Source organism: Pituophis catenifer, unplaced genomic scaffold, assembly GCF_029215685.1.
Source record: "Pituophis catenifer annectens isolate HBS135680 unplaced genomic scaffold, rPitCat1.0.hap2 SCAF_4, whole genome shotgun sequence".
Taxonomy (NCBI): Eukaryota; Metazoa; Chordata; class Lepidosauria; order Squamata; family Colubridae; genus Pituophis; species Pituophis catenifer.
This window is the reverse complement of record NW_027256884.1, coordinates 53,718,397-53,742,490: the sequence shown is the minus strand read 5'-3', so window position 1 is coordinate 53,742,490 and position 24,094 is coordinate 53,718,397. Positions and strand designations below refer to the sequence as shown.

At 36.6% G+C, this 24,094-nt stretch overlaps 1 protein-coding gene across 1 annotated transcript in view; it reads left to right on the top strand.

Annotated features, from left to right (window-relative positions):
• The window catches only part of PHEX (phosphate regulating endopeptidase X-linked), a 294,767-nt gene that overhangs the window by 68,979 nt on the left and 201,694 nt on the right, over positions 1 to 24,094 (top strand). The gene's annotated exons all lie outside the window — the stretch shown is intronic.

The following is a 24,094-nucleotide window of genomic DNA, read 5'->3' as shown; positions in this document are numbered from 1 at the left end:
CTCGTTCCCTCTCTCCATAAAGCGAACGAATTGCAGAAAGGTGCTGCTGAGCCCAGATGGGGCTTCAGAGGATGCAATTCCTAATAAACACATTACCGGCAGAGAAATGCATGCTACAACCAGCGAATCGCATTTTGCAAGGAACCAACAAAACCCCAGCTGGCTTTTTAGCCAGGTGCTGACGGAAAGGAGCAAGGTATATGGCTGCCCAAAAGTTCCTTCCCTGTGTAAGGATCGCCTCTCCTTCCAATTTAAGAAAGTACAAACTCTTGAAACATAGTTGTTCAAAAGGATTCTTTTATTAAGCAGAAGTGAAAGCCATCCAGTTAAAGCACAATCTGAATACCCTTAGGCAAAGCAGTAGGATTAAAGTGGTAGAGACCCCTCCCTTTAAGTCAGAATGCAGATTTTAGCCAATACACAAGTGTGAAGATGTTTTCTTTACTATTTCCTTTGAGAACCCGAACAAACATGCCTTCCCACCACTACCCTTTAAAGTGAGACAACCCACATGGCTATCATATAAATTCCTGCAGGTAAAGGGAATCTCAGGCCTCCTTGGCGCCAGGATATAGGTTGTAAAATATCTGATGACACAGGCAATGCTAGTAAATCAAATTCAAGTCTCCCCCTTCCTCCACTTGAATGGCAGTATCACTTTTAGGGATCTGACATGCTACCCTCCTTAGAAAACAAAAGGGTCCACCTGTAAAAAAACAAATATACACAAGATTTCAAGATTTCATGATAGTATATCAACAAGGTTTGTTAGGGTATTGGGAGTGAAATTTTCTCAGTAAGATTGGAACCTTAATGTGGTGTTTAACGACCCATTCATTGTATGCTGATGGTAAATGTTTCCAAGCAACTAAGTTTTGGACTTTCCCTCTGAGGATCCTAGAATCAAGGATTTCCTTGATTTCAAAGTGTTGTTCACCTTCAATCATGATGGGCACAGGTGGTGTAGATGCAGGTGGTCTGAGAGATTACCAGGTCTATTGCAGAAGGTTCAGCTACCTTCTGCAATAGACCTGAGGATTTTCCCTGGCATCTTTTTGCTGCTGCACAAATGGGGCAGCTAGCTACATAGCTTTCTATGTCCTTTTTTAGTGATGGCCACCAAAATTGTCTTTTATTCAGGTGTAAAGTTTTCACAAACCCAAATGTCCAGCTAATTTGGAGTCATGGCACCATACCATTAAGCATAGTCTTTGGCTTGCAGGGACATATAACTTCCCCCACACCCAAGCCAAGTCTTCTTTCATCAGACAGCTGGATTTGTTGTTCAAAAACCATTCATCAGTGGCCAATGCTTGTTTAAAAGTTTGGATGGTGTCATTGTCCGTCAATGTTTCTTGTTTTGCCTGGGATCTGGTGACTACTTTAGCGGCTAGTTGATTGTTTTGTACTATAGGTTTGATTACGTCTGACTTTGCACTATTGTATTGCGGTTTTCTGGATAGCGCATCTGCCAGAAAGTCCCCCCCCCAGGAGGTATTTTAAAGTAAAATCAAACCTTTTAAAGTACTGAGCCCATCGTACTTGTTTTGGGGAGAGTTTCCTTGGGGTCTTTAGGGCTTCTAGATTTTTATGATCAGTCCAGACTTCAAAAGGGGTCTTACTGCTTTCTAGGAAGTGCCGCCAGGTTAACAATGCCCAACGAACTGCATTAGCCTCTTTCTCCCAAATAGCCCACTTTTGTTCAGTCTCATTCAACTTTTTGGATGCATAAGCACAGGGTTGTAGTTGGTCTTGCTCATTCTTCTGAAGTAGAACCGCTCCTATTGCCACATCACTGGCATCTGCTTGTATGACAAATGGTTTCTCCCTGTCTGGGTGTTTTAGAATTGGTTCTGCCAAGAACAGCCGTTTAAGTTTTTCAAATGCTGCCTGGCATTCCATAGTCCAGTTCAATGGTTGCTTTGGTTTAGGGTTGTCCTCCCCCTTTGTTTTTAAGAGCTTGGTGATGCGGAGGGCAATCTGAGTGAATGCAGGGATAAACTGGTGGTAAAAGTTGGCAAACCCCAGGAAGCTCTGTAACTGTTTACATGTGCGTGGAGGGTCCCAATCAAGTACAGCCTGCACTTTTAGAGGATCCATCTCAACCCCCTGGTGCAAAATGCGGTATCCCAAATAGTCAATCTTCTCTTGGTGGAATTCGCATTTGGAAAGTTTGGCATAAAGTTTGGCAGAGCGGAGTTTGTTTAAAACTGCCCTGACTAGTTTTACGTGTTCTGCTTTGGTCGCGGTATAGATTAAAATGTCATCCAAATAGACCAGAATCCCCTTATATAAATGCTGATGCAGTACTTCATTTATTAACTGCATAAACACTGCAGGAGCTCCTTGCAACCCAAAGGGGAGCACCTTGAATTGGTAGCAGCCGAGGGGGGTGTTAAATGCCATTTTCCACTCATCCCCTTCCTTAATTCTGACCCGGTACTAAGCCTCCCTTAAGTCCAGCTTTGAAAAAAATTTCCCTTTAGCGAGGTGTGCTAACATATCCTTCATAAGGGGGAGAGGATACATGTTCTGCATGCTGACCGCATTAAGGGTACGAAAATCAACACAGAGACGTTTTGAGCCATCTTTTTTCTCTCTAAAGAGCACAGGAGCTGCAATTTTTGGTCGGGCTGGCTTGATGAAACACCTTGCTAGGTTTTTCTCAATGAATATTCTCAGCTCTTCCAACTCCCTCGGTGATATGCTGTACATCTTAGGTTTAGGGAGTTTCGCGCCGGGTAAGATTTCTATTGTACAGTCAGTGGCACGGTGGAGGGGGGAGCTCATCTGAGGCTTTTTCGCTAAAAACCTCAGCTAAATCCTTGTATTCTATGGGTATGCTCTCAATTAGTGTGGCATGACCAGGCATGGCTGTTTCTCGATTCTCTGCCCCCTCAATTCCTTTATGTGGATACTCAGCAAAAGTCACCTTCTTCTGAAATTTTATGATGCCTTGTTTCCAATTGATTTGTGGGTTCCATTTTTTTAGCCATGCAAGGCCCAGAACCAACAGCCATTCCATGCCAGGTGCCACTATAAATGTAAGCCTTTCCTCGTAGCTTCCGATGCCTATGTGTAGAGGCTTGGTGGTCAGAGAAGCTGGCTCCCCTCCTGCTATTGACCCATCTAGTTGGCAGAAAGCAATGGGGGTTAATTTGTTAATTTGTTAATCCCTAACCTCCCTACTAAGGTCGGGCTAAGGTGCACCCTGAATCCACTAGAGTGGAGATACTTATCTCCCTGTCTTGGTTTGGGATGAATAGTCTTAAGGGGAGGGTAAGCGGTTTAATAGGTTTGCTTACCAATGGTTCATCATCTGGATCACTTCTGAATGAGTGAGATTCCTCCTGTTCAGATGCCAGGATTTCCTCCCCAAAGAGGGGAGGGGATGGAACTTCTTCTTCTTCTTCTTCTTTTTTTTTTGTAAATATTTTTTATTTATTTTTTCAAATTTAAACATAAAAACATAACTTTCAAGAGCAAAAATCTCGATCTGGTCATAGATGGTTACCACGCTTACATTCCTTTCACAAGCTCAATTCACAATTTCCATTACATCTTTTATAAATAAACAAAAAAAGAAAAAAGAAGATAAAAAAGAAATTCAAAACTTAAGAAAAAACCAATTTTACCTCAAATTTAACATTTTCATCTATTTATATAGATGAATTATAGATCCATTATATCTATCCAAAATTAGTTTCAAATTCACTTTCACTCATTTTTACATCTGCATAACAATTCTAAACGTATCTTTATTCTTCTTTACCTTATATCTTATACAAGTCATATCAAAATAATTTTTACAATATTCTAACCTCTTGTTTAGTGTTTACCTTACAATTTTATCACCATTTATTCTTAGTTTCAATTCAATACCACTCCATTTTTATTATATTTTATAAAACAACATTTTATCTAATTTTAATCCTTTGACCCTTATCCTCAAATCAGTTTACCTTAGTGTTTTTTTCTCCCAGTTTACATATTACACAGATTTCTCACAAAGGCATATTTTATTTACTCCAATTTCTAATATATTTTCCACTATATCTCCCTCTAATATTTAACTATCTTCCAGCTTGTTCTATTTGATTAATTCTCAGCTTGATCCCCTCCAAAACACCAACTATTTAGTTGATTTCAGAATAGTTCCTCAATCTCCTCCAACTCTCCTCCTATTTGTTTGACTGTTTCCAGCATTTTGTGGGCTGATTTCCAGCATAGTCTCCTCCTTAACTCCCTCCATTGTTTGGCTGATTACCAGCATAGTCTCCTCCAACTCTCCTCCTATTTGTTTGGCTGTTTCCAGCATTTTATGGGCTGATTTCCAGCATAGTCTTCTCCTTAACTCCCTCCATTGTTTGGCTGATTACCAGCATAGTCTCCTCCAACTCTCCTCCTATTTGTTTGGCTGTTTCCAGATTTTGAATTAATTTCCAATGTATTTCCACCGAGTCTCAAACTCTTATCTAGTTGGTATTCATCCCACACATTTTAACTATAATATAATTATCTGTTTTATATCATTTTTCCATCCTGCTCTTTCAATTTAAATCTCAATATATTTCATAATGGTCATCATTTCCAACTTGTATTACCTTAATTCAAGACTAATCACTAACATCTGTGTATCTTGTATTTTGTTCAATCAATCCTTATTCATCAGTTTAACATTTGTTTGCAAATTAAAATTAAAACGTATTACATCAAACAGTACATTTTCTTAAAATTTTCCTGCCTCAAAATATATTCTTATTATTTTTATCCCCTTGATATCATCCACTATTTTAATAGCCACCTCTTATTTTCTATTTTTATTATTTCACAACCCTTCCTGTTTTTATCCAAAAATCATATATACCTAGGCCTTTAAACTTTATCATATATACATAGGCTTTTAAACTTTACATTTCAGTTAGTCACATTTAAATTTATCCACTTTAATTCTTCCTTTTCTTTCTTTTCCTCTCTGTCCAAAGTGCTCTATTTCAAGGTTCATCAGTTCAAAGTAAAGAATTTCTGTATGTCCCTTTAAACCTTTTAAAATGTCTGTTCCAAGCGTAGTGCATCAGCTTCCTGTCTTTGTTAACTACGCCACACCTAGTTTTGTCAGTCTCCATTGTTAAAATCCAAAATGTTCTTTCTTTCTTCTTTCTTCTTTCTTAAAATCATCTGGGACAGAGTAGGAATCTCCAAAATCCTTATATCCAATATTAATTTCAAGTAATCCAAGGTAAAAAGCCAATTAACATGTTTCTTTTCCACTCAGAAAGGGAAATCTCTTCAACCCACTTCCCTGCTTAATCACTGCAGACTCCATGGCTATTTTGTAGCCATCCATTTGTCTATTTTCATTAGCTTCATTTTCTTTTAGAGGCATTAATTCTCAGGAACATCCATTTCTCCTCTCCACTCCAGTTAAAGGCACAGTCAAATTTCAGAAATTTATTAATGCCAAATCATCCAGTTTAAGTTTACTGCAACAAAATTCAATTTGGGTCTTTTACCCATTTTTTTTTCTTTTCAATCTTTAAGGCCCGCAGTTTTTTTTTTTTTAATTTTTTAAATTTTTTTTATTTTATTTCTATACCGCCCTTCTCCTGCGGGACTCAGGGCACTGTACAGCCAAGATAAAACATTGCATATAAAATTTAAAAACAATTAAAAAACAATTAAATAATTTCCGCCCAAGATATTAAAAACCACCCAATTAAAACCGAATTCAATTAAAACTGAGAGGATGGGATCAAGCCAGCCCGGCGAGATGGAATAGGTGTGTTTTCAGGGCCCGACGAAAAGTCCGGAGGTCTGATATTGTGCGTATCTCAGGGGGTAGGTCATTCCAGAGGGCGGGTGCTGCAACAGAGAAGGCTCTCCCCCTGGGGGTCGCCAGCCGACACTGTCTGGCCGACGGCACCCTGAGGAGGCCCTCTCTGTGTGAGCAAACCGGTCGGTGGGAGACTATTGGCGGCAGAAGGCGGTCTTGCAGATACCCCGGCCCTAAGCCATCGAGCGCCATGGTTACCAACACCTTGAAGCGCACCCAGAAGACCACAGGAAGCCAGTGCAGCTTGCGCAGGAGAGGTGTCATATGTGAGCGCCCCGTCGCTCCCATAATCCCCTGCGTGGCCGGAGTTTCTCTTTCCAGTTGAGGAGCCCAAGGTTGGTTGGGAATGGGCGCCGGTGTGCGTGCTGCCTGGGGGGGAGGGTTTGCTGGGTCTTCTCCCACTGCTGCTGCACCATCTGCTCGATAGCTGGGCTCCAGGAGGGGGGTGCCTCCCCTGTCATCATCCACGACTGCTGCCCTTTCAGTGCTCTTTGGTTGTTGTCCTGGCTCCCTTCGGATGTTGAGATTTTCCAAAGTTTCCATCACCAATTGGGTTATATGCCTCTTCAGATAGTCCTCCCTCAGGGGTGCTTCGGTCACTCCCCCCTGGTCAGTAAGGGCTTCTAGTTCCAGTTCCCACCCCGGTTTTCGGTTGCCACGGTTGAGGGTGACTCCTCTAGTTCTCTCATCCCAGCCATTTTTCTTCCCGATGCCAATTGACCAGCGGGGCTTTTCCGGATTCCCCAGGGTTACCTCATCCTCTCTGATGGGTTGCACGAGACAGGCATCCGACTGGGTGGCGGTTGCTGTCTCTCCCCAGCAATCGGTTTCTCCCAGCTCTCTGCTTTGTTCAGACATGGTTTGCAAGGTCCCCTCAGTAGAGCGAAGATTGCTTCTCTGGGTTGACCATTTTGCAGATTGTGCTTTCTGTATGGATCACCTCTCCTTCCAACTTAAGAAAGTACGAAGTCTTGAAACATAGTTGTTCAAAAGGATTCTTTTATTAAGCAGAAGTGAAAGCCATCCAGTTAAAGCACAATCTGAATACCCTTAGGCAAAGCAGTAGGATTAAAGTGGTAGAGACCCCTCCCTTTAAGTCAGAATGCAGATTTTAGCCAATACACAAGTGTGAAGATGTTTTCTTTACTATTTCCTTTGAGAACCCGAACAAACATGCCTTCCCACCACTACCCTTTAAAGTGAGACAACCCACATGGCTATCATATAAATTCCTGTAGGTAAAGGGAATCTCAGGCTTCCTTGGCACCAGCATATAGGTTGTAAAATATCTGATGACACAGGCAATGCTAGTAAATCGAATCCAAGTTTCCCCCTTCCTCCACTTGAATGGCAGTATGTCCATAGCAGTAATGCAGGAGGGAGCAGTGGCGAAGCAGCCATGGTCCCTTTGAAAGCAGGCTGCCAAAAAGTGCTCTGGCTAAGTGTTTTCTTTCTTTTTTTTTAAAGTTTTTAATTTTTTAAACAAACAAACATTTAATACATCAGTCATTCCTTCTGTGTGACATCTCGGTGTTGTCTCCAATCATTCTTTTTGTTATTTCTTCTGTCTTTGTTCTCGTCGAATCAATTACAACAATTCTTCACTAACAAAATATTCTGATTATGGCATTTTTATACATAACTATTAATGTACTTATTTGTATCTCTTTTCTAACCAATAATAGAATTGATTCCATATCTTAAAGTATTCTGAATCTTCTCTTTCTTTATTCATCAGTCAATCTATTCATTTCTGCACAATCTAATTTTTTTTTAATTACTTCTAAGCAGGTATTTTCTCTGCTTTCCAGTTTTGTGCATAAACAATCTTTGCAGCTGTTATTTCATGTATAATCAAATACATACTTTTTTTGCTAATTATTTCTGGCAGGATACCCAATAGGAACAGTTCTGGTTTTAAATCAATACTTTGTTGTATCATTTCTTCCAGCCATATCTTAATTGTATTCCAATAATTTTTTGCTTCTGAACATGTCCACCACATATGGTAATAAGAACCTGGTAACTGGTGACATTTCCAACATTTAGCTGATTTATCTTTAAACATTTTTGCCAGTTTCTCAGGGGGCATATGCCATCTATAAAACATTTTATATTGATTTCCTTATATGCAGTGGACATTGTTAATTTATAATTCCTTTCCCATAACTGTTGCCATTTATCTAGATCTATTGAATGTCCAAAATTCTTTGCCTAGGCTATCATTGTTTCCTTTACTTGCTCCTCCTCTAGTTCAATGCCTAGTAAAAAATTATAGATTTTTAAAATTAAGTTATCCACTGTTCCTGTGAGTATCCCATCCAACTCTGTTTTTTCTAAGTGAAAATCATATAATTTAGCATCTTTTTCATATCTTGTTTGTATCTGCATGTACATATACCAATCCATCTCAATCCCCTGTTCTTCCAACTCTCATTTCCCTTTCAAATCTCCCTTATCTGTTAGTAAGTTTTTATATCTAACAATATTTCCAACATTAAAAACATTTGGGTGTATCAAAGCTTCCATTGTTGATAACCATATTGATATTTTCAAATAATATTTATCTCTAACCTTCTCCCATACCAATAGCAATGCCTTCCTTATATAATGTCTATGAAAGTACGTATATATCTTATTTCTACCATACCATAAAAATGCATGCCATCCCAATTGTAAATCATGACCTTCCAGTGTTAATAGTCTTGTATTTCTTAATTCAACCCATTCCTTCATCCAAGTCAATGCTGCTGTCTGGTAATACAATTCCCAGTTCGGTAACCCAAATCCTCCACGTAGTCTCGTGTCCTGAAGCATTTTTATGCTTATTCTTGCTTTTTTCCCTTGCCATATAAATTAATTATCTTATTAAGCTGTTGAAAATAAGTCTTTTCAATTTTTATTGGTACTGTCTGAAATATAAATAATAATCTTGGTAATATATTCATCTTTATTATTGCAATCCTTCCCATTAGTGACAATTGAAGGTTCTTCCACTTCTCCTTCTCAATTTGTTGTTTTAATCTATAATAATTATCCTCTTTTATCGTTACACATCTTGAAGTTAGATATACTCCTAGGTATTTAACTTTTTTCACCACTTGTATATCTAGATTCTCTTCTATCTCTCTTTTGTGTTTTTCTGTAATACTTTTCACCAGAATTTTCGTTTTATCTTTATTTATTTTTAGACTAGACACCTTTCCATAATTCTCTATTTGATCTAGTAATTTGGGACCTGTTGTTTGTGGTTCCTCTAAGATGAATACTAAGTCATCCTCAAAAGCTTGCGATTTATACTCTTCTTTTTTTTATTTTCATCCCTTTTATCTCTTCATTTTACCTAATATTTCTATTTAAAACTTCTAAGGTCAAAATAAACAGCAATGGTGATAGAGGACATCCTGTCTAGTGCCCTTCATAATACTAATATTTTCTGTCATTTCTCCATTCATCATTATTTTAGCAGATTGTCTATCATAGATCGTTTTTATAGTGTTTATAAATCGATCCCCAAAGTCCATTCTCTGCAGTTGTTCTGTCATAAATTGCCAGTTCACATTGTCAAAAGCTTTTTGAGCATCTAGAAACATCATCGCCATTTGTTTTTCTGAATGTGTCTCATAATATTCCAAAATATTCAAAATTATCCTCATATTGTCTCTAATTTGCCTTTTAGGTAAAAATCCATTTTGGTCTATATGAATAAATTCATTTAACAGTTTTTAAAATCTATTTGCCATTATTGAGGCAAAAATTTTATAATCCACATTTAGCAACGAAATCGGTCTATAGTTTTTTATCAATTGTAGGTCTGTATCCTCTTCAGGTATAAGTGTTACATAAGCCTCCCTCCATGAGTCTGGCATTCTTGCCTTTGTTACTAATTCATTAAATAGTTTCAACATTACAGTACTCATCCTTTCTTGTAGTGTTTTATATAGTTCAGATGGTAACCTATCCGGTCCTGGTGCTTTCCCATTTTTTTGTCCTTTTATCACTTCTGTTAATTCCATCATTGTTATTCTGTCTTCTAACATTCCCATTTTTGTTCTGGTATTTTAGGTAAATCTGATTTTTTCAAATATTTTATTATTTCTTCCTCTGAGATCTTTTATTGGGAATAAAGCTTTCCATAGTATTTTTAAATTACGATCTTCTTTTCTTCATTTCTATAGTGTAATTTCCCCTCTTCATCTTGTAAATATTTTATTATTTTCTTCTCCTTCTCTTTTTTTAATTTATATGCTAAGAATTTTCAAAAAAAATCTGTTTAGATGCTCTTAATTTGTTTGCTAATGATTCCTGTTTATTTAAATTTATTTCATGTTTTTTCAGTTCCATAAGCTTCTTCATTTTTTTATTTTGGACATCTTTTTGGAATTCTTTCTCTAGATTCTTATACTCCTCTTCCAATCTTATCTGTTTTTGCCTTTCTTTTTATTCTTTCTTCCCAAATACGTTGTTGCCAAACCTCTAATATAGGCTTTCATCATATCCCATACATAAGGTGACCAGATTTTAACATTGGTAAAGAGGGACATTGTGGGCGTGGCTTATTTTGTGGGCGTGGCTAGCTGGTCATGTGACTGGGTGGGCGTGGCTATGTGTATAGGGTAAGGTGAACAGATTTTAACATTGGTAAGAGGGACACCATTGTGGGCGTGGCTTATTGTGTGGGCGTGGCTTGGAGGCCATGTGACTGGGTGGGCGTGGCTAGCTGGTCATGTGACTGGGTGGCCATGGCTATGTGTATAGGGACTACTCGGAGGGCTGGAAAGTCATTTCTGACAGGTCCTCACACTTTTGACTGGTCCTCACACTTATGACCATCCTCACATTTATGCCCGTGCAGCATTCTTAACAACCATGTCACTCATTTCACAACTGCTTCTCTTCACCATGATGACAAGATAGGGCAAAAATGTAAAATGTGAGGACAGTCGTAAGTTCGAGGACTGGTCAAAAGTGCGAGGACCAGTCAAAAATAACTTTTTCAGCCCTCTGAGTAGTCCATATGCACAAAAGGACTAACCAGAGGGCTGAAAAAAGTCATTTCTGACAGGTCCTCGCACTTTTGACTGGTCCTCACACTTATGACCATCCTCACATTTATGCCCGTGCAGCATTCTTAACAACCATGTCACTCATTTCACAACTGCTTCTCTTCACCATGGTGACAAGATAGGGCAAAAATGTAAAATGTGAGGACAGTCGTAAGTTCGAGGACTGGTCAAAAGTGCGAGGACCAGTCAAAAATAACTTTTTCAGCCCTCTGAGTAGTCCATATGCATAAAAGGATACAGTAATAGAGAGGGGTGAAGGAAGGGAAGGGAAATTAGAGTAGGAGTGAGGGTAAGAGGGGGAGGAAGAGAGGAGGAGAAGGAGAAAGGAAGAGGAAGTAGGGAGGAGAAGAAGAGGGGGGGAAGAGAAAGTAAGAAGGAAAGAAAAGAGAGAGGTGGTAGGTTTGAGGAGAAAGATTGCTGTACAATAAAAAAGATGAAAGGGAAGAAAGCCAACCCCAAACAAATATAAAGATATTAAGATAAAGAATGAATGGTTAAACTTTAAAGAATAAAAGAGAACAAATATGAATAAATAGCAGTAATTAGAAACACACATACAAACATACGATTTATTTTCTTTGAACAGAGTATTTGGCCGGTTCACAAATTTAAACAGTGTTTAGTCACTTCAATTAAATTTACAATTTCTATATTTCCTTTTTGCCATATTTATTCCTCATCTATTTTTTTAAAAAAACCAATATTACCCTTCATCCTCATCTCTAATCTTAATCAAATTCAATTTTTCCCTTCTATTCTATATTATACCCCTTTCCATTGTCATCTATTTTTATATCCATCCTCACATTGTTTAATTATGTAATTATGTAATACAGTTGTTTAATACAAATTCAACATTTTAATATAAATCAATTAGTTATAAAACTATCTTTTTTGTATATTAATCAATATGAACATGAATATTCCAATTATTTCCATGCAATCCAATTTCTTACAAATCAATTAATTATATTTACCAATAATAATAAACCAAATAATTTCCCCCATATATTCCTCTGAACCACAACTTAACCATTTCTGCTTTCAACACAATATACAATTAATAGTATCTCAATTATTACAATTCCCTAGTTAAATACAGCTTTTTTTTCTTTTGTGTTTTAAAATCTTGAACTCTCCTCCTAAATTTCCCATTGTTTGCAGTTTTTCACCTACTTTTTTTGGGGAGGAAAAATAAAAATAAATATCTCTCTGCCTCATTTTGTCACGTTGCACCAAAGATCCTGGTTTCGGTTTCGTTTCTGCAGCTTAGCTAGGGGAAAAAAAACCTGCTTCAGGAACTCTTTACACTGATTGCCTGTAGGGCGGCCCTTTGAAGCCCCGGGCAAGAGTTTAAACAGTTTTTTTTTTCTTCTAGCCATCAGCTGGGGCTCAAGAGGCAGCGGGACTCAAGGGGCAGAATGAAAAATCGGGACTTTTTTGAAACACCGCGGGACGCGGGACAAATTGCTAAAAATCGGGACTGTCCCGCCAAAAGCGGGACGTCTGGTCACCTTACCCATACATTCTGAAGTGATGTATCTTCTTTCTTATTTGTTTTAAAGAAAAATTCTAATTCTTTTTGCATAAATTGCTGAAAGTCCTTTTCATTTAATATTGTTGCATTCAAAGTCCATCCTGTCTTTTTCTTCTTTCTTTTCTATATTATTGTTATTGGGCTATGGTCTGCCCAAATATTTGAACCAATATTTACTTCTTGTATATTATCTATAAGTTCTGTTGACATCCATATCATGTCTATCCTTGACCACGATAAATGTCTATTTGAATAAAAAGTATATTGGTTTTCTTTCAAGTGTTTTTGTCTCCAAATATCTTGAATACTCTTCTATCATTGTAAAAAAAGATTTCGGCAATATTCTTCTGGATTTTTTATTTGTCTTCATTGTTTTATAGTCCAGATCCACATTTGTTACAGCATTAAAATCATCCATTATACATACATATTCATAGTCCAATTCTAAAAATTTTCTGTGTAATCTCTGATAAAATTCTTCTTGTTTTTCATTTGGTGCATATATTGCTATCAAAAGTATTTGTTTAAAGTTCATTTTTATTTCTACCATCAGAATCCTGCCCTCTTCATCCTCAAAAAAATAATTTAGGTTCTAATTTTTCTTTTCTTTCTTTCTTTTTTTTTTTTAAAAAAACAAACAAACTTTGTTAAACATATAAAAAGTAAAACGTTGTACCATATATATACAAAATACATATATTAATACAAATGACAATCCATAAAAAGAAAAAGTGACTTTGGTCTCACGTCCATTATCTTATTAATGGTGCATATTTGTTAATTATTATTATACAGAATTTTACATTTAATCTCATTTCTACGAATTATCCAATTATACCACCTATTCCATGCTATATAACCTTTTGAGTCTACCTTATCCTTCATTTCAAATGTTAGTTTGTCCATTTCTGCACAATTATAGATCTTTTGGATTATCAATTGGTCTGTTGGCAGTTGATCAGTTTTCCAAAATTGGGTGAGTGCCAATCTGGCTGCAGTGACTATGTGTAATATTAAGTACTTTATTTCTTTCCTATAATTTTCTTTAATCATCCCTAGTAGGAAAATCTCTGGTTTGAGTTCTATTTTTTCCGATGTTATTTCTATTAATCAAATTCTTATTTTTTCCCAATATTTCCTAACTTTTGGGCAGAGCCACCAGACGTGGAACCCTGTGCCTGGTTACACTTCCAACAGATTGGACTTAAATTTGGATACATTTTTGCTAATCTCGAAGGGGCCAGATACCATCTATACCACATTTTGTATTGATTCTCTTTATAAACCACTGATTTTGTTATAATATAATTATTTTCCCATATGTTTTCTCAGTCTTCCAATTCTATATTATGCCCAATATTCCTTGCCCATGCTATCATTTGTCCCTTTAATTATTCCTCTGCTAAATCAGATTCCAGTAGGTATTTATATATTTTTGAAATCAATTTTTCTTCCGTGGCTTGTAAAAGTTTATCCAACTGATGTGGTTTTAATTCAATTCCTCCTTCCTCTTGATCCTTTTTATATCTTGTTTTAATCTGAAGATAGGGCCACCAGTCTATTTGTATTCCTTGATCTCTGAGTTCCTCTTGTGTTTTTAGTGTTCCTTGTGGATCCAAAATTTCATAATATCTTAACATTTTTTGAGTTGCTAAGGTATTGGGGTGTAGCACTGCCTCCATTGTGGATAGCCATCCAGGAACCTTCATATAGTGTTTAATTTCTTGCCATGTATAAATTAATGAATCTCTTAATATATGATTGCAAAAATACCTATGTGTTTTGTTCCTGGGGCTCCACAAGAAGGCGTGCCATCCCATCAACAAATCATGTCCCTCCAAGGTTAACAATCTTTTGTTTTTCAGATTCACCCATTCCCTGATCCATGTCAAACTCGTTGCTCTATAATATGTCTCCCATGCTGGAAGTCCAAATCCATCTCTGCTTCTATCATCCTGCAAAATACTTAATTTAATTCTTGCCTTTTTTCCTTCCCACACAAATTTTGTAGTTATCTTATTCAGATTTACAACAAAAAAATTATCCAATTTTACTGGAATTGTCTGAAGTAAGTAAAGTAGCTTCAGCAGCACATTCATCTTTATAGCTGCTATCCTCCCTAATAATGATAATTTCAGTTTCCCCCATTTTTCTAAATCCTCTTTTATTTGTTGAACTAAAGTCACGTAATTATTCTCCTTTATAGTTGAGCATCTAGCTGTCAAATATATGCCTAAATACTTAACCTTTTTTGCTATTTGTAATCCTAATTCTTTAATTAATTCCTCTGTTTATTTCCCTATTACATTTTTCATTAACATTTTGGTCTTATCTTTATTGATTTTTAAGACAGCCACCTTACCAAATTCCTCTATTTCTCTTATCAATATTGGTCCTGTTTTTAATGGTTCTTCTATGAAGAATACAAGGTCATCTGCAAATGCTTGGGCCTTGTATTTCTCTCGCTTTACATTCAATCCTTTTATCTTTTTGTTTGATCTAATTCTTATCAATAAATATTCCAATGTCAAAATGAAAAGCAAGGGTGAAAGTGAACATCCCTGCCTTACTCCTTTTTTTATTTCAAAGAAATTTGTAAAGTCTCCATTTACTATTATGCTTGCTTTTTGTTTTGTGTACATGGAGGCTATTATATTTTCAAATCTCTCCCCAAATTTCATGTTTTTTATTTGCTGAAGCATAAATTGCCAATTGACCTGATCAAAATCCTTTTGGGCATCCAGAAAGCTCAGAGCTACCTGTCTCTCTGGATGCACCTCATAATATTCTAATACATTCATTACAATTCTTATATTATTTTTTATTTGTCTCACTGGTAAAAACCCATTTTGGTCCGGGTGTATTCTACAATTTAATATTTTTTTCATCCTGTTTGCCATTATATTCATAAAAATTTTGTAATCAGTGTTTAATAAAGAGATTGGTCTGTAATTTTTTATTTGTGCTATATGTGCTCCTTCCTTCGGTATCAACGAAATGTATGCTTTTCTCCACGAATCTGGTAGCCTTGCCTCTATTAGTGCCTCATTACAAGTTTCTAATAATATCCAATCCAATACATCTCCTAATCCTTTATAGAATTCACTTGGTAGCCCATCCGTCCCTGGGGATTTGTTAGTTTTTTGTTTCTTAATCGCCTCTCTTAACTCTTCTATAGTAATATTCCTATTTAATATCTCCCTTTCTTCCTCTGTTAAGGCCAACATTCCCTCCCCATTTAGATATTGATTTATTTTCTCTTCTGTCACTTTATCTTGTTCATAGAGTTCTTGAAAAAGTTGACATGCTATTGCCTTTTTCTTTTCTAAACTATATTGCATTTTACCCCTTTTATCCCGTAATTGCTGAATTGTTCTTTTCTCCCTTTCTTTTCTTAATCTGTAAGCAAGCCATCTTCCTGGTTTATTCGCGTGTTCAAAATAATTCTGCTTTATAAATTTCAAGGTCTTTGCATAATTTTCCTGTTCCAATATATTCAATTTATGCTTAGCTGCTATCCATTTACCTTTAATTTGCTCATCCCCAGGTTTATCTTGTAATTTCTCTTCCCAATTTTTGATCTCTTCCTGCACATTATTATATTCTTTTTCCCTTTCCTTTTTTCGTTTTGAACTGTAGGCTAATCCTCTCACATAAGATTTCATTGTGTCCCACAGATTCTGAAGGGAAGTATGGTATTTTGTATTGTCTCTAAAAAACAACTCTAATTCTTTTTTCATTTGCTTTATATATTCCTTTTCCTTCAGTATCTCTGGACTCAACGTCCATCTCCTCTTTTACCTTTGATGTCCTTTCCATATCAACATTACAGGATTATGGTCAGCCCAATTGTTTGACATTATTTCTACTGTTTCTACCTCTTGAATAAGTGTCTTAGTTATCCATGCCATGTCTATTCTGGACCAGGACTTATGAGGATTGGAATAATATGTAAATTTCTTTGCCTCAGGATTGCAAAATCTCCAACTGTCTATTAAATTTAATTCTTCTAGTAGGTCTGTAAAAGTTCTAGGAAGTACATTTTTCTTTTCCTTTTTTTTTTTTTTTGTTATTCTGATCACTGTTATAATCCTTTTTTACATCTACAATTGCGTTGAAGTTGCCAAATAAACATATGTTCTCTATTTTTTCTTCTATTAACTTTTCATGTACTTTTTAATAAAATTCTAGTTGTCCACTATTCGGCGCGTAGATGACCACCAATAAAATGTTTTTATATTCTAATTTTATTTCTATCATCAATATTCTTCCTACATATCTCAAATTACCCTCTATTCCTTCTCTAGTGTACACCACTATTCCTCTTTTCTTTTCTTCCGCTAATGCTACAAATGATTTCCCTAATTTTTTACAGTGTAAGTATTTTTCATCCTGTTTCCTTATATGCACCTCTTGGAGGCACACAATATCCATTTTTTGTTTTGTCACTTTTCTAAAGATTTGATGTTGTTTAGTCAGAGAGTTAAGACCATTTACATTTAATGATAAGATTTTTAACTTTTGTTCCATTCCTTTGTGATACTACTACGGACTATTTCCTATTACTTCCTGTCTCTTCTCTTAGCTCTTGTTCTCACTCCTTCTTCCTCTTGAAGTTCCCCTTCTTCCTCTTTGTCTCTCTCCTCTAATACCTTTTCCTGCTTTTCCTGTCTTTGGCCCCCTTTAGTCCTCTGTTCCAGCTCCTCCCTATTACTATTTACTCCTTCTATACCCATCACTTGGTTGTGGAGGTTCTGTGCTTTGCTCTGTGAGCCCACTTTAATTTTTTTCCTTTGCCACGACACCAACATTCCCTCCGGTGTTATCCATCTAAACGGTATGTGCCGCTTATTTAATAATGTGGCTAGGAACCAGTATTCCTTTCTCAGTTCTCTTATTCTCTTTGAGACCTACTTTAATGTGATTTATTTCCTTGCCTCTATAAAACATGGGTTCATTTTTCGTTATTTTATAAACAATGTCTCTTATTTTTCTTTGTACAAATCGTACATGGACCTCCCTTGGTAATTTATGTTGTCTGGAGTAATTTGTATGGACCCTATAGACCTCGTCCAACTCATTTATTATTTCATCCTTATCTCGCTGGAGAGCCTCTGCAATCATTTCCGCCATTACAAATGTCAGGTCCTCCTCTCTATCTTCGACCACGTTCTGAAACCGCAAATAAAATGAAGCTCTCTCCATCTCCAGGTGGATCACCGTATTTTCCAGTTCTTTATTTAGCCCATCATTTTCTGATCCAATGAGTCCAATTTTTCTTCTGTCTGTTCTGCTTTTTTCTCTATAACAGTTATTCGTTGATCGTTTTTTTTGTAGGATTTCTTGTATTGAACCCATCTTTTCATCTAATTTTTGAATATCACTTTTGACTTTCCTCTTGATTTCATCCATATCCCTCCTCGCTTCTTCATGATTCTTTGTCATACATTCCTGCATTTTTGCCATAGTCTCTTGAATTGCTGAGAGGGTAGTCTGCATGATTTGCATATTTGAAGTGGGGGGTTGTTTTTCTGCTGGGAACATTCCTTCTATTGTTCTCTGCGCTGCAGGAGAAGCTGAAGGTCCAGTCAACGTCGAAGTAGTTCCTACCTTCACAACAGTTGTGGTGGTGCTGGTCATTTCCCTTAGTATTCTATACTGTTCCCCTAAAATCCTATCTATCTTTTCCCAAATCACCATCCACTTCACTATTCAACCTCCTTTCTTTCCTTTCCTTATCCCTTACTACCAGATTATCAACTAGTCCACTACAATTCACAATGCGTTATATCCCAAAAAGCTTATCTATATAATGTAATTTCTAACTTAATTAATAAAATTCTATTAAAAAGAGAAATTCATTAATACCTTAATTAATAATCCAATTACTAAAGTTATTCCACTTTTAGTCTAAACCAGCAAATAAGCAAATATACAAATTTTAATTTAATCAATTAAAAAGCTCTAATATTTACTTTAAATATTTGTTTTAGATAATAAATGAACAATTCACAAGAAAAAAATAAAGAAAAAAACAAGAAAAAGTAAAAAAGAAGAGAAAAAGTAAAAAGACAATAAATTTACCGATAATTAGTAGTAGTTTGCTATTAATTAATTATAAATGTAAAAATTTAGATTCTATTTGTTACTATATAAATAAATATATCAGGGTATAAATTATATATAAATGTACATAGTCGTTTCAGTTCTTGTAAGTTTTAAAGGTTCAAGTATAATCTTTCCTTTGAAATTTCAGTCTTTCACTCAAAAGTGACCATCAGTTGGTCCTTGCCTTCAAGATGGCGATCTCCAATCTGCACTGTCACTCTCATGCACTTTTTGTTTTTTGCCAGTCTACACTTTTTCTTTCATTAGAGCAGCAAATATAGGGGTAAAAACAGAATCCCGTGTTCAGATTCGCTCCTCTTTCCCAGCCTCCTGGAACACACTTTCCTTCTGATTGTTTCCTTTTCCACTCCACTCCCCTGGTGTTCTCCTGCTGGTCTGCAGTTTGCCTTCTTCCCATTTTGCTCTCCTCACTTTTTGCCGCCCGTTCGCATTCGGAGTCTTTCTTTCCTCTCCGCTGCTCTTTCGAACTCTTCTTTTCCAATAGTCAAAAAAACTGGAAACTTCTATTTTCTGCTCTCACCACCGACTCTTGCACTGTACTCACTCTTCGCTTCCTATTGTTCTAAACTGGGACATCAAGCCTCTGGGTCAGCCATGTCAGTTGGCCTCTTCTGCATCTGGATTGAGGGTCCTTCCTGGTGTGGTGGGAGACCGCACCTCTCCACACCTCCTCCAAAGATCCTTCTTGCCGGTCCCACCAGGACTGATCCTCACCCCTAAGGATCACCAAAACTCCAGAAAATCAGCACTGGGAATGGAGCGATCTTTCCCCGTGCCGCTTCAGCCCTACGTCACCGCCGGAAGTGATTGTGCATTCTAGGTTCTAATTTTTATTTAATATACAACACCACTCCTCTTTTGCTTTGTTGTATCAATGATGTAAATAGCACTCCTAACTTTGGATATTGTAATAATTTTAAATTTTGTTTTCTAATATATATTTCTTGTAGGCATATAATGTCCATCTTCAAGCTATTTAATTTAGATAAAATTCTGTTTCTTTCTATCGCCGCATTCAGTCCATTTACATTTAAAGATATTGCTTTAATTTCTTCCATGTTTTACTTGCTACTAGATTTTGACTTCATCGCCCTTGTCTCTCTTTGTTCCATTGGAACTTTAGATCTCGCTCCTTCTTTTAGGGCTCAGAATGGAAGAATTCTACTTGACTGTGTATGAAAAGACACAACTTCCCCAAAGGAAAAGCCCCCCCCCTTAATAAAGAACCCCTAAGGAAGAAAGAAGCCAAGGAAAAGAACACAAACGCCACTAAAAGTAAAAAGAACACCACGTTCATTTTCCCCCTCTAAACTGTCAAACCACAGCCAGAGACCTATGTCTAAAAGGATCCAATGTTGCAATCAAAAGGCTGAATAACTTCAGCTGTTGCGGAAAGTGAAACTTTGAATCCAGACTGTCAATTCACAAAGAAAGTTTGTTAGCCACATCAGACTAACTAAAGATAGGATGATCATAGGATTCATTACATTTGTTAAATGATTAAAATCCAAGAAAGCTAGCACTTTAGACTCATTGCCAGTTCCCTTAGATTTTTTGTGCAATGCACCATGGGAGGATCGGCATAATTTTGCCTATACCATTTCTGTTTCGATAGCCTCAGCTGCTTCTTCCAGGTGCCCCTGGACAAGAAAACTGAAAGTTTATTGGTCACTTTCCCAGCCATGCCCGTGCAGCATACCATTGCTCCTCCAGCTTCACATTATGACTTTTACCCATGTTCCCTTGGGCTATTTTTCCCCAAGAAAAGGCACAAGGGAGCAGTTGCATTAGCTAGAGCATTGGGAGGAGCCCCTCCTGCTTTCTCCTGTTCTCCCTCCTTTCCCTTAGTGTTTGCCAGCTGTTAAGCAATTTGACAGATCCCTTCCATTCAACCTGTCCCATCCTTTTCACCTCCACTTTAGAGAGAGTGATTGGTGATTGTTTCTGTTGTGGAGGTTAATAAAATCAATGAACCGTGAACCTTTGTCTCTATAAATTTCTACTTTAACAAATGAGCTTTTAAATCATTTAACAGTAAATGATTTAACAATATACAATTAATAAACAGCACTTAGTTACTATGATTAATTATCCTGTCAGCTATATATCTATATCTATATCTATTCTCTCTAAGCTATGTTATCTATGACTATTCTTCATCAGAAGAAATATTATTATAAATCACCAGAACTGCTCTTCTTTTTTTTATTGAAAAGTTTTACAGAAAAAAAAAGATTTTTCTTTCCCCCCCATGTTCCCCCACCCTTTCCCTCCCCTCATCCCCCCCTCCCCCCCCAGACTTCCCAGAGCAAAATACAAGGTATTTCATTTAACAATCATAAGGTAGATTAACCTACTTATCCTCAGACTACTAACTCCCCCCCCGAAACCTTAACTCCACTATGGATAACATAATACTTCTAATACTTAACATTCATTCATAAGCTATTTGATATTTTCTTGTCTGATACTTATTTTGAATATAATCAATCCATCTTCTCCATTCCGATACGTATCTTTCTTGTGTATAGTCCTTCAGGTACACTGAGATTTTCGCCATTTCTGCTAAATTCGTTACTTTCAGTATCCACTCTTCAATAGTAGGCAAAGAGTCCTTCTTCCAATATTGTGCTACCAACAGCCTAGCTGCTGATATTAAGTTCAAAATCAATTTAGTCTCTGAAACTGTACAATCCATCGTTATACCCAATAGGAACAATTGAGGAGTAAATTTCAACCTTCTTTTCAGAATATTCTGCATCACCCACCAAATTTTTATCCAAAATGCCTTGATTTTCTTACAGGTCCACCATATATGATAATAGGTTGCATCATTACATTCACATCTCCAACATTTAGCTTGCAAATTCGAGTACATACATGATAATTTTTTAGGATCTAAGTGCCATCTATAAAACATTTTATAAAAATTCTCTCTCAAATTTTTTGCTTGCGTAAATTTAACATTTCTGACCCAAATCTTTTCCCACGTTTCCTTTTTTTTTTTTTAATGAAATTTTATTGAATAAAGAATATATTACAATTCAAACTTTACGGTTCGGCAACGTGTAGTCATATTGTATATTTACAGGTGCGGTATCTAATCAATTATCTAAATATTATACAATTTATACGAAAATTCTTATAAAATTAGTTACGGTTAAGTTAAAATACAATAATATATAGAATTAATTAGTAGTTATACATTGTTCCTCATGAGTGTTAGCTTTTGCATTTATTTTCCAACCACCTATACCACAGATCCCAAATCGTGTAAAATTCTGAATCCTCCTTTCCGTTTAACACATACGTTAATCTGCACATTTCTGCGCAGTCCAGTACCTTATTGACTATCTGTTCCTCAGTTGGACCTCTTTTCTCTTTCCAATATCTGGCATAGGAGAGTCTAGCGGCTGTGACAATATGAATAATCAAGTATTTCTTATCCTTAACAAAAGTTCGTTTTAGCACTCCCAGGAGGTAAATTTCAGGCAAAAAGTTGATATCCTCATTTAATATCTCTTGGATCCATTTTTGTATTTTTTTCCAAAACTTCCTCGCTTTTGGATATGTCCACCACATATGGTAGAAGGTACCTTGATGGTGGCCGCATTTCCAACACTTGGGGCTTGCATTTGGATATATCTTTGCAATTCTAGATGGTGCTAGGTGCCATCTATACAGCATCTTATACTGATTCTCCTTATAGCTTATTGCTCTCGTCAGTTTGAGATTGTTGTTCCATATTTCTTCCCAATCATCTAGATTTATCTTTGAGTCGATATTTTTCCCCCAAGCAATCATTTGGTCTTTTAATATTTCTCCTTCTCTATCATATTCGAGCAGGTAGGAGTATAATTTAGCTAATAGTTTATTCTCACTGCCTAGCCATACCTTATCAAAACTATTTGTCCCCGTCTCTATTCCCTTTTCCTGTTTATCTTTACTATATCGGGATTTAATTTGTAAATAAGGCTACCAATCAATATGAATTCCTTGCTCTTTTAAAATCTCATTAGGTTTAAGGTTACCACTGTTATCTAGGATGTCTTGATAGGTGAACATTTTCTCTCTACTTATTGTGTTTGGATGAATCATTGCCTCCATTGTGGAGATCCATTTTGGGTATTTTAAATAATGTTTATGCCTAATTTCTTTCCATGTCTTCATTAATGTATCACTAATTTTGTGTCGGTGGAAACATATCCCTGCCCCCTTTCCTTTATCCCAGAGATAGGCATGCCAACCTCTCAGTAGGTCATGCCCTTCCAGTTGTAAAATTCTTTTGTTTCTTAATGAGGCCCACTCTCGTAGCCATACTAAATTGGCAGCTTTATGGTATAGCTCCCAAACTGGGAGCCCGAATCCACCTTTATTCCTTTTTTCCTGCAATGATTGTAATGCAATTCTCGTTTTTTTCCCCTCCCCAAATAAATTTCCTTACTATCCCATTTAGATCCAAAAAATATTTTTTATCAATGCTAACAGGTGTGGTTTGAAATTGTAATTGTCCTCCTTTAAGGTTGAGCATCTAGCGGTAATCCAAATCCCTAAATATTTTATCTCTTAACTATTTGGATGCCCAAGTTTTCTGCTAATGTTTCCTGTTCTCTTATTGGGATATTTTTTGTTAACATTTTAGTTTTTGTCATATTTAATTTGAATCCAGATAGCTTCCCGTACTCGTCTAACTCTTTCAATACCTTTGGCCCAGTTGTTGACGGGTCCTCCATAATCAGCGCTACATCGTCAGCAAAAGCTTGAATCTTGAAGGTTTCATTCCTAATTTCCAATCCACGTATCTCGTTATTTTGCCTAATTTTCCTTAGCAATACCTCCAGGGCTAATATGAATAAGAGTGGAGAGAGTGGACAGTCTTGTCTAACCCCTTTACCAATCCAGAAAGTTTTGGTCATATCGCCATTCAGTATAATATTTGCACTCTGCTTATCATAAATTGTTTTTATCGCATTCTCAAAGTATCCCCCAAAATTCATTCTTTTGATTTGCTGGATCATAAATCCCCAATTTAGGTTGTCGAACGCCTTCTGAGCGTCGAGGAAGACCAAGGCCAGCTGTTTCTCAGAGTGTGTTTCGTAATACTCCAGCACATCCATCACCACTCTTATATTAGTTCTAATTTGTCTGCCAGGGAGGAACCCGTTTTGGTCGGGGTGGATCCAATTATTTAGTATTATCTTCATCCTACCTGCTAAAATTCCCATAAATATTTTATAGTCTGTATTAAGTAAGGAGATTGGTCTATAATTCTTTATTTGCTTGGGGTCGGTACCTTCTTTTCCTACCAGTGTGATGAACGCCTCCTTCCACGATTTTGGGATCCTGGAGCCTCTCAGGGCCTCATTACATATTGTCAGAAGTTTTGGTACAAGTATTTCTTCCAAATCCTGATTTTTGTACAATTCTCCTGGGAGGCCGTCAGGGCCAGGGGTTTTATTGCTCTTTAATTTGGATATTACCCCCTTCAATTCCTCTGTTGTAATTTCTCTATTTCCCTTTCCTCCTCCT